A 26,111-nucleotide genomic window follows, 5' to 3' on the forward strand; every position below is an offset into this window, starting at 1 on the left:
AGGATCTTACTCTGTATTTCCCTTGCTAAAACTGGAGTGGAAAGTCTCCTGCAACTCACCACCTGACACCCTCACGTACAGTTGAGTGTTCTTTGGTGCTTAGCTGTGATGATGCAGCCTTAGAGCTCCCTACACCCATATTCCAACCCCAGGCTGTAAAACTCTGCATAGAAGAGAATATAGACAAAACCCAGTGAAGTGGGGTAGGAATGAAGAGTAGTTGGATAGAAGCTAAAACTCTTCTAACTCTCTAGATCCTGACATTTCTTAAGACCAATGTCACTCCTATTCTTCAGAGTTAACTAATGGAGAGTTAAAATCACCCCCCTTCATTTTGGACTAAAACTAGCTTGAATCATATTGTCTTGTACATGAAAAAAAGAATTGTGACAACATCGTATCTTGAAGGTAAGTCATTGCTTATTAGGAGACTGCATTTTTTAATTTATACCAGAGTAAATGGGTGCTGGAACTAAACTAAGCACAGTAAATATAATTCAATGTCTGATGTAATTCTACTGATAAAAACATTTCATTTGGTGCCTTTTATAGACTGGAAATAAAAAGTGGGAGGTCAACAAACAAATAAAAACAAAACTAAGTGCTAGCTTTTTTTACCCATAAAATCAGTCTGTTTACCTCTGAATAAAATATTCAGTACCAACATCCTTACTCTATTAAACCTGTTAATTATCTTGTGGTGTACCCCCACAATTTGTGAGTCAGGAATAATGTAGAGGAAGATAGCTGAACTGTTAATTTATAATCACTCTTTAAATAGTAACTTTCTGTGCTATAGATGATATATCTAGGCTTTTCTCTATTGTCCAAGGTAGATGTTCCTTTATAATAAGTTCTAAACAGCTGTTTTGTGAAGTTTAAGGTCAGTGCTATTTTTGTGAAGTTACTTGTGAGAATTCATTTAATGAAATATTTTCTCAGGGTTTTGCAAGCTAGACTGGTCTTCTGGGGATCTTTAATATCCAGTTTAAAAAAAGTAATGAATATCCATGACCTTAGTATTCCCACTAAATAATGACTATTTTCATCTTGTGTTTTATCCATAGATAATAAAAGGAATTGTATATTTATCAAAAAAAATCTAAGTGAGTTTGTAAATTCTTTCTGGGCTTCCCAGCTGGCACTAGTGGTAAAGGACCCACCTGCCAATGATGGAGACATGAGAGACACGGGCTGAATCCCTGAGTCAGGAAGATCCCCTGCAGGAGGGCATGACAACCCGTTCCATTCTTGCCTGGAGAATCCCCATGGACAGAGGAGCCTGGCAGGCTACAGTTCATAGGGTCACAAAGAGGTGGACATGACTGAAGCAACTTAGTTCCCACACATATAAATTTTTTCTACACCTTCACCATCTGTTAAATGTCAGCCCCTCTTCAGAGCTCTTGCAGCTGACTCTAGTGGGGAGATATTTGAGAAGAAGAATGGGGAGGCATGATACATTTAATATTTATTTGTGGTAGCTCCACAATTGCTCTATCATGTCTATCATAATATTCCCAGGCCCTAGGATGTTGTGTTACGCACAAAAAGGTACTAAAAAAATGCTTACTAGCCTGTGTGGTTATAATCTATCAAAGTTTTAACTGGTGTTCTTCCTTCTGATTTCACCCTTCTGTTTCTCTGTCCAACCTGTTTAAGAAAGTCATGCCAATGAAGTGATATTTCTGCTTAGAATTTATCATACCTAAAATTATATAATATTTGTATATTCACTTGATTTTCATAAAGTATTCACTTGATTATCATAAAATATACAGCCATCAGAGAAGGCAATAACCTTGGTTAGTTCATTGCTACAGCTCTGGGAAGCTACCATGGGAATGCCATAAAAGGCATTCAATAAGTACTATTTAAAAAAAAGTCAATAAATGAATCGATGTATATAGTTTGAAAGGAAAGGAAGGAACAAACATAATAAAAATTAAGATGGACATTTCATAATAGTGGGTAATTTATTACATAGAGAAGATAAGATAAGCTCAAGCTTTCTCCAGAAATCACTAGGTGATCGGGATAAACTTTGTTATTAACTGAGGTAAAAAAACTATACAAAAAAGATCTTCATGACCCAGATAACCACGACGGTGTGGTCACTCACCTAAAGCCAGACATCTGGAATACAAAGTTAAGTGGGCCTTAGGAAGCATCACCAAGAACAAAGCTACTGGAGGTGATGGAATTCCAGTTGAGCTATTTCAAATCCTAAAAGATGATGCTGTGAAAGTGCTGCACTCAATATGCTAGCAAATTTGAAAAACTCAGTAGTGGCCATACGACTGGAAAAGGTCAGTTTTTATTCCAGTACCAAAGAAAGGCAATGCCAAATAATGTTCTAACTACTGCACAATTGCACTCATCTCACACGCTAGCAAAGTAATGCTCAAAATTCTCCAAGCCAGGCTAAAACAGATCACTCACCTAGAGCCAGACATCCTGGAATACAAAGTCAAGTCGGCCTTAGGAAACATCACTACAAACAAAGCTAGTGAAGGTAATGGAATTCCAGTTGAGCTATTTCAAATCCTGAAAGATGACACTGTGAAAGTACTACACTCAATATGCCAGCAAATTTGGAAAACTCAGCAGTGGCCAGAGGACTGGAAAAAGTCAGTTTTCATTCCAATCCCAAAGAAAGGCAATGCCAAAGAATGCTCAAACTACCACACAATTGCACTCATCTCACATGCTAGTAAAGTCATGCTTAAAATTCTCCAAGCCAGGCTTCAGCAAAATGTGAACCATAAACTTCCAGATATTCAAGCTGTTTTTTTTTTTCTAAATTTTAATTGGAGGCTAATTACTTTACAATATTGTATTGGTTTTGTATTACATTGACATGATTCCACCCTTGGTGTACATGTGTTTCCCATCTTGAACCCCCCTCCCACCTCCCTCCCCATACCATCCCTCTGGGGCATCACAGTGCACAAGCCCCGAGCATCCTGTATTATGCATTGAACCTGGACTGGCGATTCATTTCACATATGATAATATACATGTTTCAATGCCATTCTCCCAAATCATCCCACCCTCGCCCTCTCCCACAGAGTCCAAAAGACTGTTCTATACCTCTGTGTCTCTTTTGCTGTCTCACATACAGGGTTATCATTACCATCTTTCTAAATTCCATGTATATGTGTTAGTATACTGTCTTGGTGTTTTTCTTTCTGGCTTACTTCACTCTATATAATAGGCTCCAGTTTCAGCCACCTCATTGGAACTGATTCAAATGTATTCTTTTTAATGGCTGAGTAATACTCCATTGTGTATATGTACCACAACTTTCTTATCCATTTGTCTGCAGATGGATATCTAGGTTGCTTCCATGTCCTGGCTATTATAAACAGTGCTGTGATGAACATTGGGGTACATGTGTCTCTTTCAATTATGGTTTCCTCAGTGTGTATGCCCAGCAGAGGGATTGCTGGGTCATATGGCAGTTCTATTTCCAGTTTTTTAAGTAATCTCCACACTGGTCTCCACAGTGGCTGTACTAGTTTGCATTCCCACCAACAGTGTAAGAGTGTTCCCTTTTCTCCACACCCTCTCCAGCATTTATTGCATGTAGACTTTTGGATAGCAGCTATTCTGACTGGCGTGAAATGGTTCCTCATTGTGGTTTTGATTTGCATTTCTCTGATTATGAGTGATGTTGAGCATCTTTTCATGTGTTTGTTAGCCATCTGTATGTCTTCTTTGGAGAAATGTCTGTTTAGTTCTTTGGTCCATTTTTTGATTGGGTTGTTATTTTTCTGGAATTGAGCTGCAGGAGTTGCTTGTATATTTTTGAGATTAATTCTTTGTCAGTTGCTTCATTTGCTATTATTTTCTCCCATTCTGAAGGCTGTCTTTTAAAAAAGGCAGAGGAACCAGAGACCAAATTGCCAACAGCCACTGGATCATCAAAAAAGCAAGAGAGTTCCAGAAAAACATCTATTTCTGTTTTATTGACTATGCCAAAGCCTTTGACTATGTGGATCACAATAAACTGTGGAAAATTCTTCAAGAGATGGGAATACCAGCACACCTCACCTGCCTCTTGAGAAACCAGTATGCAGGTCAGGAAGCAACAGTTTGAACTGGACATGGAACAACAGACTGGTTCCAAATAGGAAAAGAAGTACATCAAGGCTGTATATTGTCACCCTACTTATTTAACTTATATGCAGAGTACCTCATGAGAAACGCTGGGCTGGAAGAAGCACAATCTGGAATCAAGATTGCTGGGAGAAATATCAGTAACCTCAGATATGTAGATGACACCAACCTTATGGCAGAAAGTGAAGAGGAACTAAAAGGTCTCTTGATGAAAGTGAAAGAGGAGAGTGAGAAAGTTAGCTTGAAGCTCAACATTCAGAAAACGAAGATCATGGCATCTGGTCCCATCACTTCATGGGAAATTGATGGGGAAACGGTGGAAACAGTGTCAGACTTTATTTTGGGGGGCTCCAAAATCACTGCGGATGCTAATTGCAGCCATGAAATTAAAAGACGCTTACTCCTTGGAAGGAAAGTTATGACCAACCTTGATAGTATATTAAAAAGCAGAGACATTGCTTTGCCAACAAAGGTCCATCTAGTCAAGGCTATGGTTTTTCCAGTGGTCATGTATGGATGTGAGAGTTGGACTAAAAGAAAGCTGATCACCAAAGAATTGATGCTTTTGAACTGTGGTGTTGGATAAGACTCTTGAGAGTCCCTTGTACTGCAAGGAGATCCAAACAGTCCATCCTAAAGGAAATGAGTCCTGAATATTCATTGGAAGGACTGATGCTGAAGCTGAAACTCCAAAACTTTGGCCACTTGATGCGAAGAACTGACTCATTTGAAAAGACCCTGATGCTGGGAAAGATGTAAAGTGGGAAGTGAAGGGGATGGCAGAAGATGAGATGGTTGGAGGGCAACACCGACTCAATGGACATGAGTTTGAGTAAGCTCTGGGAGTTGGTGATGGACAGGGAAGCCTGGCATGCTGTAGTCCATGGGGTGTCAAAGAGTCGGACACGACTGAGCAACTGAACTGAACTGAACTGAGAAAACAGATATAGACGAGAAGTTGGGAAAAAGGAAAAAGGAAGTGTTTATTTTGCGAGCCTACCCAGGTGTCCCGGTGGGCAAGTCCATTAGATATACGGAAATTAAACTTTAAAGTTTAAGGTAGAATTATGACTAGAAAAGTAGATGTAAATATTATCATCATGTAATTTGTCATTAAATGTTTACATATATTAGGGAATTCTCTGGCAGTCCATTGGTTAGGACTCCACACTTCCACTGCAGGAGGCCTGGGTTTAATCCCTGATCAGGGAACTAGGATCTCATAAGCCATGTGACATAGAATTTTTTTTAAATAAAGAACTTCTCATGCAACTGTTTGCATGCAGTATTTCTTCTGCCTAGAATAATCACCCTTTCTCCTTCACATATTTTGACAAATGTTCTATTTGTTCTTCATGGTCCGGGTCAACAATATTCTCATTTGAGAAATCTAATTGACAGAAGGATATCTGGTCATTTCTTCTCAGTACTATCATTATATTATTCCTTGGACACAGTAATATACTTATGGGACAGCATTATAAACAATAAATTATATTCTTGTCTGCCCTAATCCTTGTGTATATTTAGGTAATCATGATAGCAAGGGACATATTTATCACTAAATAATAGTAATAAAATTTTAATTATAGTAACAGGCACTTTTATAGCTGAATGAATGAAAACATAAATGGAATCAATAAACAAGAGATTGAAGAGAAGTTGATACTGGAACACTGAGGAAAGCTATGTCAAAATGAGTAAAGAAATGGAATTCATGACTGATGGAGTGAGAGCAGTAAAGAAGATTGAAATGAAGCAGTGGAGTAGGAACTGAAGCAAAAAAATGAATCACTAATCCTCATAGAAGGGGACTTTAAGAACAGGTGCTATACAGGTCAAAACTTGCAAAAAGATCAAGTAGTGCATTGTTAGGGACAAAAAGACTCGAGTTCTAGGTGACACAGGGAGCCAGTAACCTAAAAGACAACTATTTGGTGGAATAAAGAGGATAGAATGAAGATTAAAGAGAGAGTGAGAGAAATGCAATTGTGGGCAGAGGATGCAGTCCAACCTTTCCCCAAAGAGAAGGGCACGATGAAGAGAGATTTAATAATTATTCAAAGAGCTGCAGGATTCTTAAAGATGTTACATTCTTAGTTTACTCTCAATACAGAGGAGAATTGAGATACTTTGTTATTTAAAAGAATATCTTCAAATTAGCAGATGCAAACTATTTTATATAGAATGGATAAACAACTGTATCCCATGGAAACTATATTCAATATCCTATGATAAATCATAATCAAAATGAATAGAAAAAAGGGAGTATATGTACACATAACTGAATCAGTTTGCTGTATAGCAGGAATCAACACAACTCTGTAAATCATCCATACTTCAATAAAATAAATGAGAAAACAAACAGAAGTTATTCAATGTAAAAGAAGAGGCCAAAATCACAAGAGAAGAGATACTTGATGGAGTATGCAGGAGAGGAGATGAATATGAACAGAGGTGGGAGGGGGGAGTTCTATAGGCTTTAGAAAATTAGGAAGGCTAACTCTCCAAGACGGGTGGAAAGAAGAAATAATGAAAGTAAAGGGATTTGTTTTTCTGCTGAAAACAACAAATTTTTCTGAGGCCATTGCATAAAATAAGGATTCTAAAAATCAATGTTATTAGGTGGATACAATGGCAATAATTTTACCTATGTCAAAAAGATATCCAGTTATGACATTAACAGAACTGTACAAATAATAATAGTCTTCCTATGATGTAATTGAAATACAGTAAAAATTTTAATGACATTTACAAAATCTTTTAGAAGCCCAGAATGCCCCTTTGTGCTTTTGATTATCTTAGTATTTTAATATTATAATTACAGCATGTCAGTACTCTATTTAAAATATAATTATCAAAGCTCAGAGGAAACTGATTCTTGTGCATCCATAATTTCATACAATATAATTTTAGAGCTCAAGCTATTTTTGTGTTATCATTTTAGTCATAGAAACATAGTTAAAATTCTAAAGACTTGCATTTTTCATTTTTCAATAGGTTTTTAAAGATAATCTTTGCTTTTAAAGTGGCCCTGTTACTGAATACACATTTATCTGAAATAAATCAAATTGCTTCTGGTGGAATAAAATGGCTCATGCGTTTTTCATAAGCATAGAATGAGAAAACTGTATCCTTTAAAGCACATATTTTATAAAACACTTTCATAGAGTCCACTTTACCCTATAGCAGTGTTCCGCAACCTTTTTGGCAACAGAGGCCAGTTTTGTGGAAGACAATTTTTGCACAGACTGAGGGTGGGTTGGGTTTGGGATGGTTTTGAAGTGATTCAAGCTCATTACATTTCTTGTGCATTTTATTTCTATTATTATTACATCAGCTCCACCTCAGATCATCAGGCATTAGATCCCAGAGTTTGAGGATCTCTGCCCTATAGGAATTATGAGGACCTTTTAAATTATATTGAATGATAGATGTTTTACTAGTTTTGAGTATTACTTAAATGTCATCTCAAAGAGGCCTTCCCCAACTAGCTTATTTAAAATAGTTAAATAGTAAAATAGTTCAGCAAGCATAAGCTCCTTGACATTCAGGGCTTTGCTTTGTTCTCCAGTGCATCCCCAGGGCCCAGAAAGAGGGTCTTTCATGCCAAATCAACAACTGTGTTTAAGAGATAATATATACTTCCAACCAGGATGTTATCACTGATTAAAACAATGGCAGTCTTACACTGTTGGTGGGAATGCAAACTAGTACAGCCACTATGGAGAACAGTGTGGAGATTCCTTAAAAAACTGGAACTAGAACTACCATATGACCCAGCAATCCCACCGCTGGGCATACACACTGAGGAAACCAGAATTGAAAGAGACATGTGTACCTCAATGTTCATCACAGCACTGTTTACAATAGCTAGGACATGGAAGCAACCTAGATGTCCATCTGCAGATGAATGGATAAGGAAGTTGTAGTACATATACACAATGGAATACTAAAAGAACTCATTTAAGTCAGTTTTAATAAGGTGGATGAAACTGGAGCCTATTATGCAGAGTGAAGTAAGTCAGAAAGAAAAGCATCAATACAGTATATTCATGCATATATATGGAATTTAGAAAGATGGTAACGATGACCCTATACACGAGACAGCAAAAGAGACACAGATGTAAAGAACAGACTTTTGGACTCTGTGGGAGAAGGCAAGGGTGGGATGATTTGAGAGAGTAGCATTGAAACATGTGTATTACCATATGTGAAATAGATGACCAGTGCAAGTTCGGTGCATGAACCAGGGCACTCAAAGCTGGTGCACTGGGACAGCCCAGAGGGATGGGATGGGGAGGGATGTGGGAGGGGAGTTCAGGATGGGGGCCCATGTACACCCATGACTGATTCATGTCAATGTATGGCAAAAACCACCACAATATTGTAAAGTAATTAACCTCCAATTAAAATAAATAATAATAAAAATAAATAAAGTCTGAAAGCAAGATAGGAAAAAAAAAAAATGCAGTTCCTGAACTAGCTGGTATCAGAATCACTGGAGAGATTTTTAAATACTGAGATTTCCAATCTCTACTTCCTAGAGACTCTGCTTTGGTGGGTTTGGAGTGGGATTTAAGATTTTAAAAATAATATTCTAGGTGCTTCATACAATCAGTTGGAATGGGGGATGGCACTCAATCAAAAGCAATTTGTAATTTCTTTTTATTTCCACAAAGAATTGCATAGTTTATTTTTTTCCTCCTTTACTTCCTTCCTTTCATCCTTTCTTCCTTCTTTCCTTCCATCCTCCAACTCATGCTATAAAGCACACTAAATACTAGGCATTGTGGATACCAAAATCAAGGAATTAATCACCCCTGCCCTTAAAATGGGCTTCCAAGGTGGCACTAATGGTAAAGAACCCATTTCCCAGGGCAGGAGACACAAGTCTGATACCTGGGTTGGGAAGATCCCCTGGAGGAGGGCATGGCAACCCACTCCAGTGTTCTTGCCTGGAGAATCCCATGGACAGAGGAGCCTGGGGTCTCCGGTCCATGGGGTCACAAATAGTCGGACACGACTGAAGCAACTTAGCATGCATGCATGCCCTTAAAATGCATATAGTTAAGCAGTGATACAAGCAAATAATGAGTGATGAAGCTGGTTAATATAGAGTGTGTGTGCGTGTGCATGCATGTTTCAAAGATGAAGTGTGAATGAAGTAAAAAAGCTAATCTTCTCATGAGATTTATGACAGACTCAGGAGAGAATCCAAAAGAGATATTGCAAATGTATCATGAGAAAGAGCATAGCTTTTGGAATAACTGTAGGCAAAATTGCCCAATGTTTTGAGCCAGTTTCCCTCCTAAGCACAGATAACAAATTCTTTTTTGACCAGAAATCTATATGGTGATTCAGTTTTTTGGCCAACTAACTAACTTTGTTACTTGGAATAGGTAGGACCTCAGAACCTATCAACTATGTCTAACAATACTTCTCATCACATTAGATTCAAGCCACTGAAGTAAGAAGGCAGACACCCATGTCTTTTCCTTCCAACTCTGACCCAGAGGCGGATTCTTGTTGCTTGCACCTGTCCTTAGTACTTCCATGCTGATCAGTTCTTACCACAGTTCTTGTGATAACCTTAACAAGCTGGCAGGTCATTTACTGCAAGGTGAGGACACTGGCATGAAAACGTGTCGCAGAGTAAAGAATCCTGCTTATTGTGTCCTTTGTCAGCCTTCTCTGTAGGCAGTCTCCCTTCTGCGCCAAATCAACTTTAAAGCAAGGCAAGAAGCAAGCGGGAGCTAGGGCTAAAGACAGTCATGACTGAAGTTACTCTGTGCTGGTAAAAGAGGAGGGAATGGAGGAGAGAAGAAATGTAGGTAACCCTCCCTGATAGCAAGTGGGATCAGCCATCTTTGGGTAAAGACCAAGAATTCAAGTTCTGCCTATACTTGGCAGAACGAACTTCAGGCATGCACATTATCATGAAACCTCATGTAGCCTTGAGAATGATAAGTGTTTTTCCATTTAAAATAAAATAGATGAAAGAAAGTTATATTTAGATCCTACAAAAGGAGAAATGTGCCCACTGAGAAGCTGTATCTTGTTTTGTCTAAGTATCGCTGTGTTAGTTTGAAGTCAGATCTCTTTACCACAGATTAAGATGGACTAACAGAAAATTCCAGAAGAATCTGGTTTTCAGAGGCTTGTCAACTTAAGAGGCACAAATAGATACTGATATCAAAATGGGAAACAAAGTTTACATTTACCTCATCTCTGAGCTCCTCTAGTGGGTGCTTTATTTTGGGATTTGTTCTATGGAAATGGCATTGAATTGGATTGAGTCTGTTGGACCATCGACAAGGCTGAGAATCTTGAGGGCTGAGTCAGTGCTGTTCTCATAAATCTGTTCTGGAGTGTGGGAGCCTGACTTGTACCATATTCCAATTTGATCCGGGTAAATATGCTCACCACCACCAGTTTCAAGTTACCAAGGGTTTAACAACCTTCTCACAAAATTCTGAATATTTAACCATTGGCTCCAGCATATGACTGGCTGGGACACAATCTCTGCACCATCATCGCCTAACACATGGCCCAGCACAGACTGTTATGCACTAAACATTCTCTGAATTCTAGTGGAGAGAGTTTTCAAACAATCATTATGAGAATACTGGTTCTTCCAATTCCTCCATTGTTTTACTTCAGGGCATGCCAGTTTTTATGAAAGCAATTTCACTTTCTCCAGCCAACACCATTCCTTTTTATAGCCTGTGAGAGATGAAAAGATAGAGGTTTGGAAGATAGAGTCCTGTGTACTGTATCCCAAAGTCCATAGACATTTCCAAATGTGGCAGATTTCAAAGGTTGCTTTTGTGGTTAGGGCAGGCTTGTCTTATGTCATTAAATGGAGAGTAGTTAATCATATAAATGGAATATTTCAAGATTCTCCATAGCTAATATATATATATATATATTAATAAGAAAACGTCAGTTGATGGGAAGAGCCTCTGCCTTCTTGTTATTGAAGAGGAGGAAGCATACTTTGAGTGACTTACATATGCTGCTGCTGCTAAGTCACTTCAGTCGTGTCCAACTCTGTGCGACCCCATAGACAGCAGCCCACCAGGTTCCCCCATCCCTGGGATTCTCCAGGCAAGAACACTGGAGTGGGTTGCCATTTCCTTCTCCAATGCATGAAAGTGAAAAGTGAAGTCGCTCAGTCGTGTACAATTCTTAGCGACCCCATGGACTGCAGCCCACCAGGCTTCTCCGTCCATGGGATTTTCCAGGCAAGAGTACTGGAGTGGGGTGCCATGGCCTTCTCCAGACTTACATATGCTAGGGCTTAATTAATTTTATATCTGCTGCCACCTCTTTTGGGCTTTCCAGATGGCTCAGTGGTGGAGTCCACCTGCCAACGCAGAAGGCGCAAGAGATGTGGATTCTACCCTGGGTTGGGAAGATGCCCTGAAGGAGGAAATGGCAACCCACTCCAGTATTCTTGCCTGGAGAAGCCCATGGACAGAGGAGCCTGGAGGGCTACAGTCCACGGGATCGCAAAGTGTCGGACACGACTGAGCCCGCATGCAAGGTCATGACCGCACCCCCTCTTTTACCAGTTAAAACAGGGTCATCCAAAGACTAAGCTGAATAAGTCAGGCAATTGCAACAGAAAGATTGGAACCGTGTTTGATGGATTTCAAAGCCCTTGCTTGTATGGTGAGGAGAGAGAAAGCAGAGCTGTGTAGGAGTTGGTTAGGGGTCTAAATATAGCCTTTGCCTGCCCCTGTCATCCAAAGAGAAGGCTCTGTTTACTTCTCAGTTCCGCCAGGCTTTCTGGACTTCTGAATGGGTCAAGGCATACAATTGAACAAATCAGAAGAGAAGGCTGAACTAATCTTTATCAGAAAAGATCTTTGTGTAACCACGAGAAAAACGCCTGGTCCTGGAATTGGAGAGAGTTGTGGTAGGGACCTGGTACTGTAAGAGGAAACTCAGAGAAAGAAGATGGAGATGGAGTCAAATAGACACAAATGTTGTTCTCCTCACCCCCACAGCTGCTGCTGCTGATTTAAGAGACTTGAGGAAACATTTTCCCCAAATTTTTCAAGGCTTTTGTCTTAATGTAAACATCCATTTCATTCCAAAGCCTTGAAAAATAATTAGAGAAGAGAACTGAGACTTGTCTAAATGCAGTACTGTTATTCTGGTAGTTATTAATTCAAAAAAATAAAAAGTAAATAAAAGGAAGAAAAGGAAGGAAGGAGGGAGGAAGGGAAGGAAGGGAGAAAGAAAAGAGAGATTGCAAATGATTAGTCCCAAGAAGAAAGAGACATTCTACTTTTTGGAGGAGTGAGATATTAAGAGTGTAATGCCAGCTATTTTTATGATTTCATACTTTTAAAAGCATAAACACTGTTATAAATTTTTCAGGTATCTCACTCTAAATACAAAAGAAGGATTTTCATAAGACTTCGAAAACCTAGTACTTTGGCAAAGTTGCATATCTGACATATAATTTAAAAGCAAAATAGACACAGCTTCCTTTTCTTACCTAAGCATCAGCAATATTTCCAGTTTCAGCAAAAAAATAAAGTTGCTTGCCATTTGTTATTCTACCAATGGTATATTTCATTTAGCCTTTTTCTGCGTGCTAGTTCTTGAGTATGTTAGATTATTTATTGGCTAGCCATCCTGGCAGTCACAACAAAAAGGAATCCAGCCAAGCTTCCTCAGCTATTAAAATTTATAACCTTGAATGTGTCAGAAGCTAAGTCTGTTAGACATCACCCCTTGTGAAGCCAGTTCTTCTTTTAGATTTACATGGTCACATACATTGATTTTTCAGGAAATTGGTCAAAAAATATTTTAAGTGTTTCCAAAGCTTCATGTTTCAGTTCACAGACATTGAAAAATGTAAATAGGGCTTTGAGGCCAAAGACCTCATGGCATATCAAACAGCAAATATAAAGGAGTATAATCGGCATGTGAATTCTTGCCTCCATAGCACACATTCTTTTTTTTTTTTACCTTTTTATTTTGTTTTGGAGTACAGTCAATTAACAATGTCATGACAGTTTTAGATGAACAGTGGAGGAACTCACCATACATATACATGGATCCATTCTCCCCCGAACTTTCTTCTCATTCAGACGGCCAGGTAGGTTTCATGTGCTATACAGTAACAACTTGTTGGTTATCCATTTTAAATACAGCAGCATATTTTCTGGGGCTTCCCAGCTGGTGCTAGTGGTAAAAAATCCACATGCCAAAGCAGGGGACTTCAGAGATGCGGGTTCGATCCCTGGGTTGAGAAGATCCCCTGGAGGAGGAAATGGCAACCCACTCCAGTATTCTTGCCTGGAGAATCCCATAGACAGAGGAACCTGGTGGGCTATCGTCCAAAGGGTCACACAGAGTCAGACATGACTGAAGTGACTTCGCAACAGAAGCAGTTTCCTCTGGAGCCAATCAAATGTTAAATCTATGCACCTTACACATCAAAAACAATGAATGCCTCATCTTAGATTTCTTTCCACCATTACCATCAGCATTTGGGGGTGTATCTAAATGGTTCATGCATAGAAGTCACTAAACACAAGGCAATGACCCCGGGGAAATCTTACCTTCCTCTGGACTTGTGGAACCGAGCATATTTGTTTCTGGTGAGGCTGTTGTCCTTCGGTCAGTGAAGGTAGCTGTCATTTCCTTCCCCTTGCCCCTCAAATGAAACACTGCCCCCTGGTTTCCATGCAGAGTTTACTTCACTGCCCACTTTGAGTGGTGGCACCAAGTGAGGACTCTGCTGGTGGGTTTGATTACAAAAGTGTTAGTATGTCAGAAAGAAATCATGAGACATTTGGATACCTAATAATAAAACTGAATATGTAAAACTTCAAGCAGCAAAGCAACCCAAATTTGGGGGTTATTTTTAGAATTTTCTCTTAAATGTTCAGAATTTTCTTCCCTTGTAAAATCTAGACTCTGTGATGAGAGAAGACAAAATCTTTAGGTGTGGGTACATCAGTTTCTTATGATTATAACAGATCTAATGTTTGTAATCTTACAAAACATATTTTTCTAAATCTCTTCTTTTCTAATGAGCTCTTTAATTCTTCATTTGGAAAAATATGCATAATGTTGTCTTGGTTAAAGATTGTCTCTTTTCATGGCACCCCATTTTGTTTCAGGGGTTGTCTGGGTCAGTATTCTTATAAAAGTGAGATAGACTTGAATTTATAAGGCTCTTGAGTCAAGACTTGTGGCCTTATTTTTTGTTCAATATTTATTAAAACAGTGTAAGTTGAGTGTATACTATATGACAACACTATGCTGGATGTTTTAATCACATTACTGTCCATATTTTCTTTGTGTAGTGGTTCTAAATAACAATTTGGAATGTCTCTACTACTTATTCCTTAGAAATCACATTCCATGGAACATTAAATATAAGAATCCTAAGGCACTGGATGAAAAGTCATTCATGGTTGCTAAAGCCATGTCCTGCTAAAGCCATGCTAGAGCTGGAACTCTAGCTTCATGAGTGACACCACCATGATATCCCCTGAAATGAGCTCTGGGATCCAGACATGTGATTAAGTCTTACACTGTTGCTAAATATAGATCAAGGCAAAGGCTAAAGGTATCCCAGGGAACAAGTCATGCAGCTCTTTGGCCTTATGAATTTTAGTTGTTAACACCTCAACATTTAAAAGAGTTAGGAATTATATAATTCAATGCATTTTTTCTGAGCCTTTCATAGTCTTTACCATCTACATTAAGGCATTCAAAGTGCTGTAGGCTTAAAAGATGAAAGCTTATGAAAAAGAACTTTTAAACCTTAACTTTATTTCTACGTTCTTATTCTAGAGTTTTCCAAAGATTCTCAGAAGAAAAGTCATGTTCATAGCAATGTGAATTTAAAACATTTCTGGGAAGTATAATTATTTTTACATTTTAAGACTTTACATGGCATTTAGAAGAGGTCCTATTTGTAATAAAGGCTTTTAAAAATCAATAGGAAGAGTAAAAATCAGCTTTATCATACCTATGTCATGATTCATGATATAAAATATATGGTGTTTATCAAGTACAAGCTATACAATGGAACAGACTTTCGAAATCAACAGGCAGCTTTCTCAATTTCATTTGGAGACATAATAGTTGAAGTGTGTAAATCTAATCTGATTATGGCCTAGAAAATTCTGACACTGAGACTTACAACATAAGTCAAATAGCTTTTTTGGCCTCGGTTTATTCTCTGTCAGTTTTAGTTCTGTGCTGACGGATGGTGGAACTTTCGGAGTTCTGGGTAAAAGTGCCGAATTTGGCTTTAGGTAGACCACCAATCATTAGCACAGATAGTGTGGAAACCGTCCATATTGAAATTAAATTTTTATAGCATGATTAAATTTGTTCATTTATTTAAAAAATTAAAAAATACAAACACATGCCATTGGTTTTAATCAAATAAAAAACTGGAAGTTTCTAGTTCCTTTTCAGATCGTGGATCATTTTAAGATGGTCTCAAATCATTTGTCTATTTTTATTGACTTTCAGTTATAATATTTAAGTGTTTCAGTGTTCAGTGTTTAAGAGGAAATCAATAATTGTTAAATCTACATTTAAAAGAAAATTGGAGGTTTTCCTTCACAATATGACTTCAAAGTATCTATGTATTTAGCAATGGAAAGAATGCAGTAAGCTTCTTAGGGTGACTTATTTAGGAATAGAATTAATGGATAGCCAATAATGCAAAATGATTGCATAGACCAGAAGCACAAGAATAAAAAAAATCCTTATATAATTGTTTATCTTTAATTTTATTCTTTTTCTCTCTCCAAGAGTTTATGGTCCTTTTCTAATTTGAAATAATTTCCCCTGAGGCCCTTGAACATAATGAGTTTCAATTTAGTAACTGATAATTATAAACTACACAGCCTTATTTTTTATGTTTTTATTGGATTATTTCTGCCTTCAGGCCATTTGATACATTTTTCGTTCGTATCCATAAGTTATTTCATTTCCAGCAGAGGGAATCAGAGACGTGGAGTGGCTTATAAAGGCTTGTTGCCCTTGAAACTCTGTCATCTGTTAATCCAATCTTTCTACATTGCTGCAAGTGGATACAGATATTCCTATATGATTACATGAGAAAAGCCATAGTCCCTTGTCACATATGATACTTCCCAAGTTAATAACAGCTCTGTCAGATCTATGCTAAGCACCTTTCATATATTGTTTCCTAGTCTCACAAATGAAATAAAAACATATTCTTAGAGAATCCATGTTAAACATGTGGTAATAAAGGCTCAGAATACTTAAATAATTCATTCAAGGACACATGCTTATTAGTAATAGAGTCTGGATTTGAAGGAGATGTGCCTGATTCAAAGCAGGTGTGCTGCCTCTAGGATGTACTGCCTTGCACACACCTACAACTACTTAGTTGTATAAGAACTCTTATTCTCATTAAGTAGGTAGTTTCACTCCAAAGTTGCTATTGTTTGGCTGGTTCAAACATTACTAGCTATCCAGGTGGCACTGGTAGTAAATAAATCACCTGCCAATGCAGGAGACATAAGAGACCCAGGTTCAATCCCTGGGCCAGGAAGATCCCTTGGAGGAAGAAGTGGCAACCCACTCCAGTATTTATGCCTGGGAAATCCCATGGACAGAGGAGCCTGGCAGGTTATAGTCCACGGGGTTGCAAAGAGTCAGACATAACTGAAGCAACTTAGCACACACAAGCATTACTAACAGTAAACTTGCTGTTAGCATCCTCTTAAAAAAACACACACAGTGAAAAATCTCATTCTTTTTTTTTTTTTGCCTACAGCTTGACCCACAGAGTAGATTATTACTAGGTTTATATAACATTTGTGAAGGTAATTCACCAAGGATATTTAATGGTAAGGACCTCTTTCCTCATCTCTTTCCTGTATCCTGGTTCCTGCGTAAATCCTTATGGTAGGATGGCCAAAAACATGTGGTCTATTGACTTATAGTTCTGCTTTGTGAAACAATAGAGGGATGACTCTACTTCACTTGGCACAAGTGTACAACCAACATTCAGAAACTGTTTTAAAGTAGTTATTAATGTGCAAGAAAGAGGAGAGACATATAGTCCAAAACTAAATGCATAAGTCTATCTTAAATTGGCCCCATCAAAAGCTTCTGGAATCAATAGGATCCTCAAATGCTCTGCCATGTCTGCTTTTCATGTGTCAAGATACTGGGGTCACAGTTAGTCATCAGGGCCAATGGGCAGCAAAAATACCTGGATGTAGAACAAAGGGGACTGTAGGCAATCCAGAAGCTAGCAACATGCTACATCTGTCTATCTCTGCATCTAAGTATGATGGCCTTTGGAGAATATGGATTGTGACTTCGTTAATCTCCCCCATGTACGTCAAGGCTGTATATTGTCACCCTGCTTATTCAACTTATATGCAGAGTACATCATGTGAATGCCAGGCTGGATGAAGCACAAGCTGGAATCAAGATTGTCAGGAGAAATATCAATAACCTCAGATATGCAGATGATACGACCCTTATGGCAGAAAGCAAAGAAGAACTAAAGAGCCTCTTGATGAAAGTGAAAGAGGAGAGTGAAAAAGTTGGCTTAAAGCTCAACATTCAGAAAACTAAGATCATGGCATTCGGTCCCATCACTTCATGCCAAATAGATGGGGAAACAATGGAAGCAGTGAGAGACTTTATTTTTCTAGGTTCCAAAATTACTGCAGATGGCGACTGCAGCCTTGAAGTTAAAAGATATTTTTCCTTGAAAGAAAAGCTATGACCAACCTAGACAGCATATTAAAAGCAGAGACATTACTTTGTCAACAAAGGTCCGTCTAGTCAAAGCTGTGTTTTTTCCAGTAGTCATGTATGGATGTGACAGCTGGACTGTAAAGAAAGCTGAGCATTGAAGAATTGATGCTTTTGAACTGTGGTGTTGGAGAAGACTCTTGAGAGTCCCTTGGACTGCAAGGAGATCCAACTAGTCCATCGTAAAGGAGATGAGTCCTGAATATTCATTGGAAGGACTGATGCTGAAGCTGAAACTCCAATACTTTGGCCACCTGATGTGAAGAACTGACTCCTTGGTAAAGACCCTGATGCTGAGAAAAATTCAAGGTGGAAGGAGAAGGGGATGATAGAGGATGAGATGGTTGGATGGCATCACCAACGTGATGGACATGAGTTTGAGTAGGCTCCGGGAGCTGGTGAAGGACAGGGAAGCCTGGCATGCTGTAGTCCATGGGGCCGCAAAGAGCCGGACATGACTGAGTGACTGAATTGAACTGATGTCTCTTAAGGTAAGCTCCAATTTGGAGCCTAACAGGGAACATGTTCCAGTAAATAAAGTCCCAGACTAACCAATCTGACACAGTCCAAACTCCCATAGCAGTGAACAAGCATAGTAGATTTTAACTAAAGCAGTAGATATTTTAACTGTTATTTCCTATGTACTTTAACTGCCTCCTTCTTAACTGTAAGTTTTTTAAACCAGTTTTACAAGACTTTAGAAGACATGAATTACAGTTGTCATATAATCAATAATAGGATCGGTATCTTAGATGCTGAGTTTATCTGCAAGGTAATAACCTTATTTGAAAAATGAACGGTTTATAATGAATGATTTCTAAGATTCCACCTTGCACTTTGCTTCTAATAGTACATGTGAAGTTTTTTTTTTTTTCTTTTCTTTTCTATGAGATTTTCTCGGAGCTTAATTCTTAATAATAGAAACCTCCATTTTTTTTTTTTCTGAATGTTACCCCATTTAGAAAATCTTTCCCATCAGAAACACAATATAATTCTTCCTTAAAAGCAAGAAATAATATTCAAATGCAACTTTGATCTGCCTTCACATTAGATCTGCATAATAGAATGATTGAAAAAAAGGACAGAAATGCAGTACATTATTGAGCTTCAATTAAATTTCAGAACTGGAATGTGTACACAGGGAGATAATCAACCACAGTTTAATGCATTTAAAATTGTAGACATCATTAATGTTGTACATTAACAAAGTACAAATGAACTATCTCATGTCATTAGCCTTTAAGAACCACTTAGATGCATTTATAGTCAAAACCCAAATGCATTCATTATTTCAAACAAGAAATTTTGCCTGATTTGTGGTTTATGGTATGAATCAATATGCATATATCCTCTTCATTTCATTTGCATGTTAAAAAATATGATGTAAAAAAATACTTAATATACATTTTACCACAACCAAAGTAAAAGAATTTATATTTTGATGAATTTGATTTCTAGATTGAATAGCAGAATACTAACTTAGATTTTCATAGAATATATTTCTCATTTTAACCAAAAATTTAAAAATAAATAAATACTGAAAATAGAGTTTACTGTTGATGGGAAGGTAAACTGGTGTACCACTATGACAAATAGTGTGGTGATTCCTCAGAAAACTAAAAATAGAATTACTTTATGATCCAGCAATCTCACTCCTGAGCATGTATCCAGGAAAGATGAAAACTCTAATTTAAAAAGATACAGGTACCCCAACATTCATAGCAGCACTATTTACAATAGCCAAGACATAGAAGCAACCTAAATGATTTGAATAAGGAAAAAGTATACACAAGAGAATACTATTCAGCCAATAAAAAGAATGAAATAATGCCATTTGTCACAACATGGATGGACCTAGAGATTATCATACTAAGTGAAGTAATTAGAAAGAAAAATACCATATGTTCCAGTGTATGTTGAATCTACAATATGAAATAAGTTAATTTATGGCTTGCCTGGTGGCTCAGAGGTTAAAGTGTCTGCCTCCAATGCGGGAGACCCAGGTTCGATCCCTGGATCGGGAAGATCCCCGGGAGAAGGAAACAATAACCCACTCCAGTACTCTTGCCTGGAGAATCCCATGGACGGAGAAGCCTGGTAGGCTACAGTCCACGGGGTCGCAAAGAGTCGGACATGACTGAGCGATGGAACAGAACAGAACAGAACTTTCACAAAAAAAGAAACAAATTCACAGATGTAGAAACCAAACTTACATTTCAGTTCAGTTCAGTTCAGTTCAGTCACTCAGTCATGTTCGACTCTCTGCAACCCCATGAATCACAGCACGCCAGGCCTCCCTACCCATCACCAACTCCCGGAGTTCACTCAAATTCATGTCCACAGAGTCAGAGATGCCATCCAGCCATCTCATTCTCTGTCATCCCCTTCTCCTCCCGCCCCCAACCTTTCCCAGAATCAGAGTCTTTTCCAGTGAGTCAACTCATTGCATGAGGTGGCCAAAGTATTGCAGTTTCAGCTTTAGCATCAGTCCTTCCAATGAACACCTAGGATTGATCTCCTTTAGAATGGATGGGTTGGATCTCCTAGCAGTACAAAGGACTCTCAAGAGTCTTCTCCAGTACCACAATTCAAAAGCATCAATTCTTCGGCGATCAGCTTTCATCACAGTCCAACTCTCACATCCATACATGACCACGGGAAAAACCATTGCCTTGACTAGACGGACCTTGGTTGGCAAAGTAATGTCTCTGCTTTTTAATATACTATCTAGGTTGTTCATAACTTTCCTTCCAAGGAGTAAGCGTCTTTTAATTTCATGGCTGCAATCAGCATCTGCAGTGATTTTGGAGCCCCAGAAATAAAGTCTGACACTGTTTCCACTGTTTTCCCATCTATTTCCCATGAAGTGATGGGACCAGATGCCATGATCTTTGTTTTCTGAATGTTGAGCTTCAAGCCAACCTTTTCACTCTCCTCTTTCACTTTCATCAAGAGGCTTTTGAGTTCCTCTTCGCTTTCTGCCATAAGGGTGATGTCTTCTGCATATCTGAGGTTATTGATATTTCTCCCAGCAATCTTGATTCCAGCTTGTGCTTCTTCCAGCCCAGCATTCCTCATGATGTACTCTGCATATAAGTTAAATAAGCAAGGTGACAATATACAACCTTGACGTACTCCTTTTCCTATTTGGAACCAGTCTGTTGTTCCATGTACAGTTCTAACTGTTGCTTCCTGACCTGCATACAGGTTTCTCAAGAGGCAGGTCAGGTGGTCTGGGATTCCCATCTCTTTTAGTATTTTCCACAGTTTATTGTGATCCACACAGTCAAAGGCTTTGGCATAGTCAATAAAGCAGAAATAGATGTTTTTCTGGGACTCTCTTGCTTTCTCCATGATCCTGCGGATGTTGGCAATTTGACCTCTGGTTCTTCTGCCTTTTCTAAAACCAGCTTGAACATCTGGAAGTTCATGGTTCATGTATTGCTGAAGCCTGCCTTGGAGAATTTTGAGCATAACTTTACTAGCGTGTGAGATGAGTGCAATTGTGCGGTAGTTGGAGCAGTCTTTGGCATTCCCTTTCTTTGGGATTGGAATGAAGACTGACCTTTTCCAGTCCTGGGGCCACTGCTGAGTTTTCCAAATTTGCTGGCATATTGAGTGCAGCACTTTCATAGCATCATCTTTCAAGATTTGAAGTAGCTCAACTGGAATTCCATCACCTCCACTAGCTTTGTTCGTAGTGATGCTTTCTAAGGCCCGCTTGACTTCACATTCCAAGATGTCTGGCTCTAGGTCAGTGATCACGTTATCGTGACTATCTTGATCGTGAAGATCTTTTTTGTACAGTTCTTCTGTGTATTCTTGCCACCTCTTCTTAATATCTTCTGCTTCTGTTAGGTCCATACCATTTCTGTCCTTGATTGAGCCCATCTTTGCATGAAATGTTCCCTTGGAATCTCTAATTTTCTTGAAGAGATCTCTTGTTTTTCCTATTCTGTTGTTTTCCTCTATTTCTTTGCAGTGATCACTGAGGAAGGCTTTCTTATCTCTCCTTGCTATTCTTTGGAACTCTGCATTCAGATGCTTATATCTTTCCTTTCCTCCTTTGCTTTTCGCTTCTCTTCTTTTCACAGCTATTTGTAAGGCCTCCTCAGACAGCCATTTTGCTTTTTTACATTTCTTTTCCATGGGGATGATCTTGGTCCCTGTCTCCTGTACAATGTCACGAACCTCCGTCCAGAGTTCATCAGGCACTCTATCTATCAGATCTAGTCCTTTAAATCTATTTCTCACTTCCACTGTATAATCATAAGGGATTTGATTTAGGCCATATCTGAATGGTCTAGTGGTTTTCCCTACTTTCTTCAATTTAAGTCTGAATTTGGCAATAAGGAGTTCATGATCTGAGCCACAGTCAGCTCCTGGTCTTGTTTTTGCTAACTGTATAGAGTTTCTCCATCTTTGGCTGCAAAGAATATAATCAAACTGATTTCGGTGTTGACCATCTGCCAAAGGGTAAAGAGGGTTGGGCAGGGATAAATTCAGTTTGGGATTAGTAGATACAACCTACTATACTTAAAATAGTTGAGCAGCAAGGTCCTACTATGATAACACAGAGCACAGTATTCAATATGCTGTAATAAACCAAAACAGAAAAGAATCTGAAAAGGAATATATATATATATATATACACACACACACAACAGAAACACTTTGCTATACACCAGAAACTAACTAATCTTTGTAAATCAACTATACTTCAATAACATTTTTTACAAATAGATTTTTTTCTCTTCATTTTATGACATGGCTCCCAAGTTTCTTGGCTCATGATCTCATTACATGAAAGCCAGCAAGAGCTGATGAGTCTTGCTTATATCACAGGTGATATAATTAATTATCAGTTTGGACATTGTTTCTCTTTGCAGCGATAGGATTTTTCTGATTACTTTGGGCGCATTCAGGTGGTCCAGGAAAATATCCCATGCTATTTTAAGTGAAAGCAGAAAGCATTAGAATGGTTGTCAAATTTTATTTCAAATTTATTATAATGTTGGGCAAAGCTTTTTGTTAAAAAATTTAATAAGATGGTTAAAGAAAAGTGTTGCTTTATTTATTTACAGAAATGGACAGTATCTATAAAAACAATTGTGATATCTTACAAACATTGGGTATAAGATAGGTTCAAGGATGTAATGTTCAACATGGGGAGCAGAGCCAATATTTTCTAACAACTGAATGTGGAAAGTAACATTTAAAAGTTAAGTTTAAAAATCACCATGAGGGAGGGAGGAACAAGATGGCAGAGGAATAGGACGACGAGACCACTCTCTCCCCCACAAATTCATCAAAAGAACATTTGAACGCGGAGTGAGGTCCACAAAACAACTTCTGAATGCTGGCAGAGGACATCAGGCACCCAGAAAAGCAGCCCACTGTCTTCGAAAGGAGGTAGGAAAAAACATAAAAGATAAAAAGAGAGACAAAAGAGGTAAGGACGTAGCTCCGTCCCAGGAAGGGAGGCTTTAAAAAGAGAGACGTTTCCAAATACCAGGAGACACTCTCACTGATGAATCTGTGGCAAGCTTTGGAACCTGATGGCCACATAACCGGGAGGAAAAAGAAAGAAACAATTAAAACCCACAGATTACCCGCCAAACTGTAACTCCCAGTGGACAAGCAGCACAGATGCCCACATCCACCATTAACAAGCAGGGGCTGGGCAGGGAGGAGCCGGTTGAACTGCTTAGAGAGAGGACTGGGCTTGAATGCCGCAAGAACGATCTGAGAGAACTAACCGGGGATAGCAAAGCAGACTGGGATAGCTTCCCCACGAAAAGGCAGAAAGCTCAAACCTAAGACTCCGCCAGCCCCGCTCACAGAACAAAGGACTGAGCAGAGCGAGCCAGCTGTGGTCGGCCCATCCCCCATTCCCCCACCGAGACAGGCAGGGAGGTCAGCCAGAGTCGGAGGGGGAAACCACAGCCCCAGAAAGGCATCCAATAAAAACTGCAGGCAGGCTTGCTGCTAATCAAGACTTCTTGGGCTCGGGCCAGTCGATATCCGTGTGAGAAGGTGCGCCGGTTGTACACCCAGAAAACCGAGTGGCAGGGACTGGGGAGGCGATAAGTCACAGTGACCGTGCTCGCCAAACACCTGGTCACCTGAGCTGCTCGGACTGGGGAAGGCACAAAAGGCAGGCTCAACCAAGTCTGTGCCTTTGTGGAGTACCCGAGAAACTGAACTTGAGCCGCTCAGACCTGGGAAGTGCATACAACCCAGCCCCAGCCTCGGACAGTTCCTGGCAGAGCAACCTAGAGCCTGTGCAGTGTAGACTGGGACAACACACGTGCTGTGAGTGGGGGCAAACCCAGTGTGGCCAAGACGCTACGAGCACTCCCCACAGATGCCAGAGATATTTGTCTGCAGCGTTCCTCCCTTCCCAGAACAGGACTGAACAACTGAGCCTTAAAAAGTGTCCACCCGCCCCCTAATATCATGGAGGAAATTAGACACTGAAGAGACCAGCAAACAGAAGCTAAAGCAGAGGGAACCACCTTGGAAATGACAGATAGAGAAGGCCAGAGACTACTCCAAGAATAAGACCAAAAACCAGAGGCAAGAGGCTTAAGCCCAAATCCTGAAAACACCAGAGAACTCCTGACTCCAGGGAACATTAATCGATAGGAGCTCATCTAACGCCTCCATACCTACACTGAAACCAAGCGCCACCCAAGGGTCAACAAGTTCCAGAGCAAGACATACCACAAATTCTCCAGCAACACAGGAAAATAGCCCTAAGCTTCAATATACAGGCTGCCCAAAGTCACTCCAAACCCACTGACATCTCATAACTCATTACTGGACACTTCATTGCACTCCAGAGAGAAGAAATCCAGCTCCACCCACCAGAACACCAACACAAGCTTCCATAACCAGGGAACCTTGACAAGTCACCCATCCAACCCCACACACAGAGAGGAAACTACATAATAAAGAGAACTCCACAAACGGCCAGAAGAGGGAAAGGCCACCCCAAGCAAAGCAATATAAGCAAGATGAAGAGACACAGAAATACCCAGCAAGTAAAGGAACAAGATAAATGCCCACCAACACAAACAAAAGAGGAAGATATAGGGAATCTACCTAATAAAGAATTTCGAATTTTGGTTGTGAAAATGATTCAAAATCTTGAAAGCAAAATGGAGTTACAGATAAATAACCTGGAGAAAAGGATTGAAAAGATAGAAGAAAGGTTTAATAAGGACTTAGAGGAAATAAAAAAGAGTCAATATACAATGAATAATGCAATAGGTAGATCAGAAACACTCTGGAGGGAACAAACAGTAGAACAACAGAGGCAGAAGGCAGGATAAGCGAGCTAGAAGATAGAATTTTAGAAATAAATGAAACAGAGAGGGGAAAAGAAAAATGAATTAAAAGAAATAAGGACAATATTTGAGACCTCTGGGAAAATGTTAAACACTCCAACATTCGAATCATAGGAGCTCCAGAAGAAGAAGACAAAAAGAAAGACCATGAGAGAATACTTAAGGAAATAATAGTTGAAAACTTCCCTAAAATGGGGAAAGAAATAATCACCCAAGTCCAAGAAAGCCAGAGAGTCCCTAACAAGATAAACCCAAGACGAAATACTCGAAGACACATATTAATCAAATTAACAAAGAACAAATATTAAATATTAAAAGCAGCAAGGGAAAAGCAGCAAATAACACACAAGGGGATTCCCATAAGGATAACAGCTGATCTTTCAACAGAAACTCTTCAGCCAGGAGGGAATGGCAAGACATACTTAAAGTGATGAAAGAAAATAACCTACAGCCCAGATTACTGTACCCAGCAAGGATCTCATTCAAATATGAAGGAGAAATCAAAAGCTTTACAGACAAGCAAAAGCTGAGAGAATTCAGCATCACCAAACCAGCTCTCCAACAAATGCTAAAGGATCTTCTCTAGACAGGAAACACAGAAAGGGTGTATAAACTCGAACCCAAAGCATTAAAGAAAATGGCAACGGGATCATACTTATCAATAATTACCTTAAATGTAAATGGATTGAATGCCCCAACCAAAAGACAAAGGCTGGCTGAATGGATACAAAAATAAGACCCCAATATATGTTGTCTACAAGAGACCCATCACTTCATGGGAAACAGATGGAAAACCAGTGGAAACAGCGTCAGACTTTATTTTTTTGGGCTCCAAAATCACTGCAG

At 39.1% G+C, this 26,111-nt stretch overlaps 2 long non-coding RNA genes across 3 annotated transcripts in view; one reads left to right on the forward strand and one right to left on the reverse strand.

The window, feature by feature from the left end:
• Positions 1-7,192, forward strand: part of LOC148775855 (uncharacterized) — a 64,667-nt gene extending 57,475 nt beyond the window's left edge. For both annotated transcript variants that reach the window (XR_016038892.1, XR_016038893.1), the window contains one exon: positions 3,868-7,192. This is a non-coding gene — a long non-coding RNA (uncharacterized LOC148775855). The remainder of the gene's footprint in view (positions 1-3,867) is intronic.
• Positions 7,193-13,140: 5,948 nt separating this feature from the next.
• Positions 13,141-26,111, reverse strand: part of LOC148775856 (uncharacterized) — a 41,992-nt gene continuing 29,021 nt past the window's right edge. Inside the window, exons 3-4 of the long non-coding RNA XR_016038945.1 lie at positions 13,707-13,885; positions 13,141-13,402 (exon numbers count right to left, since the gene is read on the reverse strand). This is a non-coding gene — a long non-coding RNA (uncharacterized LOC148775856). The remainder of the gene's footprint in view (positions 13,403-13,706; positions 13,886-26,111) is intronic.

This window comes from Moschus berezovskii, chromosome 13, assembly GCF_049115385.1.
Source record: "Moschus berezovskii isolate FMDL1 chromosome 13, NW_MosBer_1.0, whole genome shotgun sequence".
NCBI lineage: Eukaryota > Metazoa > Chordata > Mammalia > Artiodactyla > Moschidae > Moschus > Moschus berezovskii.